Here is a 7493-nt window from a genome sequence, read left to right as displayed (position 1 = left end):
TTTGTCAGGAATGTAAAAATTTGAGGCATGTTTCTACCGCAGTTATCTTTTCAGAGCTTTAAATGCATTTCCACAGCAGGAACCAGGTTGGATTTAGTTCCTGGGCTGTAGTACAAGGAGCCTTTGTACGTCTTGCTACATGTCTGTGGGAGCAGAGAAACGTTTGCCATAACAAACGCAGCTGATTGGTCAAAATGAATATTGATGCATGTATACACAATTACACATCAGGGAGGATTGGTACTTGGATATGCTGCTCTCTCTGTTTCTCACACACACACACACACACACACACACACACCACCTGAATGCAATGTTCTGAAATTTTCCCAAGAACAATATTGTGCCTGATGAACCTGGTGCTGAGGAATGAGAGAAGTGTACATGAAAGCCTTTTCAAACACAAGTGTGTGTGTGTGTGTGTGTGTGTGTGTGTGTGTGTGTGTGTGTGTGTGTGTGTGTGTGAGATGCTTTGATGCTGGTGTGTGCAGGTACACCAGGTGCTCTTTAAAAAACACACCACGATGAATCAGGTGACCCTTGCTGATGCTTTGAGTCGTGATGATGAGGTGTTGAGAGGCTGTGGAGGAAGAGAGTGCATGATAATGATGATAATAGACATGCAGGTGGTCTAATTGCCGCTTTGGTAAATGTCACACACACACACACACACACACACACACACCTGCCAGGAATGTGAGTTTGATGTGTACAGGAAAACTACCTCATGAAATGCAGAACACACACACACACACCTTTCAGAACCTCGCACTCAAATGTTTTCAGATCCCTTTTGTTAATTCACAAACTAAGAATTCAAAAATATTTTATTTTATTATTGATTCTTTTCAGTCATGAAGCTTCATCTCACTTTTGTATACATATATTATACATATATTTTTCCTCCTCTGATGTGTGTGTGTGCACGCGCGCTCATACCAAGGCCTTTTTGATACTGTGGTGCTGATCCCAGCATGTCTGGACAGAGAGGCAGAGCATGTGTACACGCTAGAACTTGGCATGTCAGGACAGAGGCAGCATATTTTGGGTCATTGCGGCGTCTCTCTCTCTTACACACACACGGATTTGTGAATTCTACTCCTGTGAGTTCCTGTACCAAACGTTATTAACTTTACAAATGTAAGCTCAGCGATCATTTCTATCACTTCATCACCACCACCATCATCATCATCACCATCACTACTGCAGGTAAGGAAGCTCAGTCTGTAAAGAGAGTTTAAGAGAAGGAGAAGCAGATGGTGGTAAACATCAAGATCAAAAGAAGCAGGAGAGGAAGATAAAGATGTTGATCAAGGCGAGTCACCGTGAGACTTCAGATGCGCTTTAATCTGATTTCTTGCCTTTTAGCTCTTTTCGAAGAGAGACAGACACATGAGGGAGTGAGACAGAGAGAAAGACAGACAAAGCCGTTCCTCTGTAAGACTGTGTTTCATCACACCATGACTCACAGTTTTATATCATTAGTAAACATGGGAATGAAAAAAAGGTTTCTTCGAATATTTAAACATTCAACTCATTCACTTCTGTATGTGGTACGAGGTGAAAATACACCCCGGAGAGAACTTCAGCCCAACACAGGGCTACACACACACACACACACACACACACACACACACACACACGAAGCAGTTTAGCCAAACCAAAACCACCTACCAGCGTGTTGAAACCGGAGAACCCGAGGAAACCCACATTAAGAACGTATGATACTAAACACAGACAGGAACCTGAACTCAGCATCAGACAAATTTATTATAGAATTATTTAGCATGTCTAAATCTACACAGTACACTAGATGTTCACGTCTCGATGCAGGGACATGAATGTAATGGTAATTTTGTGCTTTTCTTTTTCTGTGTCCAAATGATAACACACATCTTTAATAGGAAAAAAAACCACAAGAATTTGGTGCAAAAGTTTTAATTTATTTTGGGTTTTCTGAAATCAGTCCAAGGTCAAAATTATACATACATATGCCCACTCAGATATTATTATTAAAATATACACACCCATTGAGATGATTAATTCAGTGGAACTGAAATTTCCAAAAAATCTCTGTTAACTTGCCCAGGCCTCTTAACTTCCTGTGATGATGACTGACTGCAGCTGGAAGCTTCTCTGTGAGCAACATTAAAAAGGGTTTGATTGACACTCAATGGATTGACCAACACACAGTACAATGGGAAAGTCCAAGGAGTTCAGTGCAGATCTGAGAAAGAGGATGATAGATTTACACACTCAGGAACGTCTCTTGGAGTCGTTTCTAAACAACTGCAGATTCCAACATCAGTGTTCAAACAATTGTATGGAAGTACCAGTTATTGGGAGGTGAAGCCACTTTGCTGGAAGAAGCGCCAAACTGTTCCCCTCAGCTGAGAGGAAATTGGTTCAGATGATCAGGAACATCCCAGGAACAACCAAGGCTCAGACCTGCCATGAACTTGAAGCTGCTGGAACCCCAGTGTTACTGTCTACAGTCAGGAGAGTTTTACATCACCATGGACTGAGAGACTGCTGCCCAAGAAAGAAGCTCCTGCTCAGCTGATCACATAGACAAAGAAAAAGCCTTCTGGAGGAAAGTTTTATGGTCAGATGAGAAAGACTGAATTATTTGTCCACAATGACCAGAGGTACAGAGGAACACTGGACCAACTGTTAAACATGGTGGTGGTAGCATCAGGCTCTGGGGCTGTTTTACTGCCAGCGGAACTGATACACTGCACAAAGTGGATGGAATCATGAAGGAGGAGAACCACCTCAGAATTCTTCAGCATCACCTCAAACCATCAGAAACTTGGACACAAATTTATTTGATCTCTACTAATTCTGCCCAGGAGAGAGAACAAATATCCAACCAGAATTCTGACAGAAGCTTGTTGATGGTGAACAGAAGCGTCTGATGAAGGAGAAACTCACTCAGGGGCATTTCACCTAATATGAGGCAGCTGTCTGTATAATTTTGACCCTGTGTTGATTTCAGAAAACCCAAAATAAATTAAAGCCGCTAGCGGCCTTGACAGGCCCTCGCACTTGTGGTTCCGCAACCCAGGACATTCCACCACCCAACAAAACAGTCACATGTCATATATTCATTAAATGTTCAAAGGTGATGTGCATGTTGCAAATGCCATGACTGCCTGACGGATGAGAGATAGACAGACAAAGACTGTGTGTGTGTGTGTGTGTGTGTTTGTGTGTGTGTGGGGTGTGAAAATGTACAAAACTATACATGTGTCTCCTCCTTATCTCTATCTCACGCTGTAATCTTAAGTCATCTTAGCTTTCCTGTGTCTGCAGTGTGTGTGTGTGTGTGTGTGTGTGTGTGTGTACACATGCAGAGTTTTCATATGTCTGCAACAAAATGCACAATGATGGTAGGTCACTAATATATAGATTTAGGCACTGCCTTAAAGGAACAGTCCACCGTATTTCCATAATGAAATATGCTCTTATCTGAATTGAGACGAGCTGCTCCGTACCTGCCCGAGCTTTGCACGACCTCCCAGTCAGTCAGACGCAGTCAGACGCGCTGTCACTCCTGTTAGCAATGTAGCTAGGCTCAGCATGGCCAACGGTATTTTTTGGGGCTGTAGTTAGATGCGACCAAACTCTTCCGCGCTTCGGCAGCGCATTGATACGGAGCTCAGATATCAATGCGCTGCCGAAGCGCGCAGAAGGTGTTAGTACGCCTGTCATTATAGTGCGCACTTTCCATAGCATAGAAAATCACCACGTTTCAATTTGTGTAACTGAACTTGTTTCATATCACTGGTCATATAAACCTATGTAAACAGGAAAAACGCGGAAGAGTTTGGTCGCATCTAACTACAGCCCCAAAAAATACCGTTGGCCATACTGAGCCTAGCTACATTGCTAACAGGAGTGACAGCGCGTCTGACTGCGTCTGACTGACTGGGAGGTCGCGCAAAGCTCGGAGAGGTACGGAGCAGCTCGTCTCAATTCAGATAAGAGCATATTTCATTATGGAAATACGGTGGACTGTTCCTTTAAAGCGGAGTTCCCATCTGTTTCTGGGTTGTAGAATTTTCTTATATCACAGCCAGTCTCTTTTGTTGTATTTCTTTACTGGCTAGCACTGGCCACTAGGCGGTGTGTATGACTGGTAATTACCAACACTGACCACTAGGCTGTGTCTCATCTCATTATCTGTAGCCGCTTTATCCTGTTCTACAGGGTCGCAGGCAAGCTCGAGCCTATCCCAGCTGACTACGGGCGAAAGGCGGGGTTCACCCTGGACAAGTCGCCAGGTCATCACAGGGCTGACACATAGACACAGACAACCATTCACACTCACATTCACACCTACGCTCAATTTAGAGTCACCAGTTAACCTAACCTGCATGTCTTTGGACTGTGGGGGAAACCGGAGCACCCGGAGGAAACCCACGTGGACACGGGGAGAACATGCAAACTCCGCACAGAAAGGCCCTCGCCGGCCACGGGGCTCGAACCCGGACCTTCTTGCTGTGAGGCGACAGCGCTAACCACTACACCACCGTGCCGCCCCTAGGCTGTGTGTATGACTGGTAATTACTAACACTGGCCACTAGGCGGTGTGTATGACTGGTAATTACTAACACTGACCACTAGGCGGTGTGTATGACTGGTAATTACTAACACTGGCCACTAGGCGGTGTGTATGACTGGTAATTACTAACACTGGCCACTAGGCGGTGTGTATGACTGGTAATTACTAACACTGGCCACTAGGCAGTGTGCATGACTGGTAATTACTAACACTGGCCACTAGGCGGTGTGTATGACTGGTAATTACTAACACTGGCCACTAGGCGGTGTGTATGACTGGTAATTACTAACACTGGCCACTAGGCAGTGTGCATGACTGGTAATTACTAACACTGGCCACTAGGCGGTGTGTATGACTGGTAATTACTAACACTGGCCACTAGGCGGTGTGTATGACTGGTAATTACTAACACTGACCACTAGGCGGTGTGTATGACTGGTAATTACTAACACTGGCCACTAGGCAGTGTGCATGACTGGTAATTACTAACACTGGCCACTAGGCGGTGTGCATGACTGGTAATTACTAACACTGGCCACTAGGCGGTGTGTATGACTGGTAATTACTAACACTGGCCACTAGGCGGTGTGTATGACTGGTAATTACTAACACTGGCCACTAGGTGGTGTGTATGACTGGTAATTACTAACACTGGCCACTAGGCGGTGTGTATGACTGGTAATGACTAACACTGGCCACTAGGCGGTGTGTATGACTGGTAATTACTAACACTGGCCACTAGGCGGTGTGTATGACTGGTAATTACTAACACTGACCACTAGGCGGTGTGTATGACTGGTAATTACTAACACTGGCCACTAGGCGGTGTGTATGACTGGTAATGACTAACACTGGCCACTAGGCGGTGTGCATGACTGGTAATTACTAACACTGGCCACTAGGCGGTGTGTATGACTGGTAATGACTAACACTGGCCACTAGGCGGTGTGTATGACTGGTAATGACTAACACTGGCCACTAGGCGGTGTGCATGACTGGTAATGACTAATACTGGCCACTAGGCGGTGTGCATGACTGGTAATTACTAACACTGGCCACTAGGCGGTGTGTATGACTGGTAATTACTAACACTGGCCACTAGGCAGTGTGCATGACTGGTAATTACTAACACTGGCCACTAGGCGGTGTGTATGACTGGTAATTACTAACACTGACCACGAGGCAGTGTGTATGACTGGTAATTACTAACACTGGCCACTAGGCGGTGTGCATGACTGGTAATTACTAACACTGGCCACTAGGCGGTGTGTATGACTGGTAATTACTAACACTGACCACTAGGCGGTGTGTATGACTGGTAATTACTAACACTGGCCACTAGGCGGTGTGTATGACTGGTAATGACTAACACTGGCCACTAGGCGGTGTGCATGACTGGTAATTACTAACACTGGCCACTAGGCGGTGTGTATGACTGGTAATGACTAACACTGGCCACTAGGCGGTGTGTATGACTGGTAATGACTAACACTGGCCACTAGGCGGTGTGCATGACTGGTAATGACTAATACTGGCCACTAGGCGGTGTGCATGACTGGTAATTACTAACACTGGCCACTAGGCGGTGTGTATGACTGGTAATTACTAACACTGGCCACTAGGCAGTGTGCATGACTGGTAATTACTAACACTGGCCACTAGGCGGTGTGTATGACTGGTAATTACTAACACTGACCACGAGGCAGTGTGTATGACTGGTAATTACTAACACTGGCCACTAGGCGGTGTGTATGACTGGTAATTACTAACACTGACCACGAGGCAGTGTGTATGACTGGTAATGACTAACACTGGCCACTAGGCGGTGTGCATGACTGGTAATGACTAATACTGGCCACTAGGCGGTGTGCATGACTGGTAATTACTAACACTGGCCACTAGGCGGTGTGTATGACTGGTAATTACTAACACTGGCCACTAGGCAGTGTGCATGACTGGTAATTACTAACACTGGCCACTAGGCGGTGTGTATGACTGGTAATTACTAACACTGACCACTAGGCGGTGTGTATGACTGGTAATTACTAACACTGGCCACTAGGCAGTGTGTATGACTGGTAATTACTAACACTGGCCACTAGGCGGTGTGTATGACTGGTAATTACTAACACTGACCACTAGGCGGTGTGTATGACTGGTAATTACCAACACTGCCCACTAGGCAGTGTGTATGACTGGTAATTACTAACACTGGCCACTAGGCGGTGTGTATGACTGGTGGTACACGGACAAACCACAAAAAATCAACTCGATGGGTTTACCATTTTTTCTTAGGTATGGTGCTCCTAGGCTCCAGCTTGCCTGCGACCCTGTAGAACAGGATAAAGCGGCTAGAGATGATGAGATGAGATGGTGCTCTGCTGGAGCTCCACTATTAGTGTGTGTGCGTGTGTGTGTCTGTTTGTCAGAGAGAGGGAGAGAGAGAGAGAGAGAGAGAGAGGGAGAGTGTGTGAAAGAGAGTGTGCTCATAGATGTTGGGTGTGCATACTTGTGTGTGTGTGTGTGTGTATGCATAAATATGCATGACTGAGTGTGTATGAGTGTGCACAGAATTGTATACGTTGTATCATCAGACTCACGATATCCAATATTTTGTAAAGCTTCAGATCAATCCATCAATGAATTGAACATTTTTTTCCCATTTCCTGCTTGGCCAGATGGTGGCGCTGTGCTAGGCATCTGAATTACACATGTGAATATCATCACAGGCATAATACACAATATTTTGTAAAGTGTCAGATTAATCAGTTAAGGCATTGCCAATGTCTGGCACATTTCCTGCTTGGCCAGGTGGTGGCGCTATAACAGGCAGGCCCATTGGGCTTCAGGTTATCATAATAATCATAATATCTATTGAAGTAAGAAGTGTCCAACCAGACAGTCAATGCACTGTGGCTTTCTGACA

At 45.3% G+C, this 7493-nt stretch overlaps 1 protein-coding gene across 2 annotated transcripts in view; it reads left to right on the top strand.

Moving 5' to 3' along the window:
- Positions 1–1038: 1038 nt before the first annotated feature.
- amotl1 (angiomotin like 1) overlaps positions 1039–7493 on the top strand; it is a 41127-nt gene continuing 34672 nt past the window's right edge. For both annotated transcript variants that reach the window (XM_060905572.1, XM_060905570.1), the window contains exon 1: positions 1039–1209. The gene's annotated coding sequence lies outside the window, so the exon portion shown is untranslated. The remainder of the gene's footprint in view (positions 1210–7493) is intronic.

Source organism: Neoarius graeffei, chromosome 23, assembly GCF_027579695.1.
Source record: "Neoarius graeffei isolate fNeoGra1 chromosome 23, fNeoGra1.pri, whole genome shotgun sequence".
NCBI lineage: Eukaryota > Metazoa > Chordata > Actinopteri > Siluriformes > Ariidae > Neoarius > Neoarius graeffei.
The sequence above is the reverse complement of the archived record's forward strand: the minus strand, read 5'-3'. Positions and strand labels throughout refer to the sequence as shown.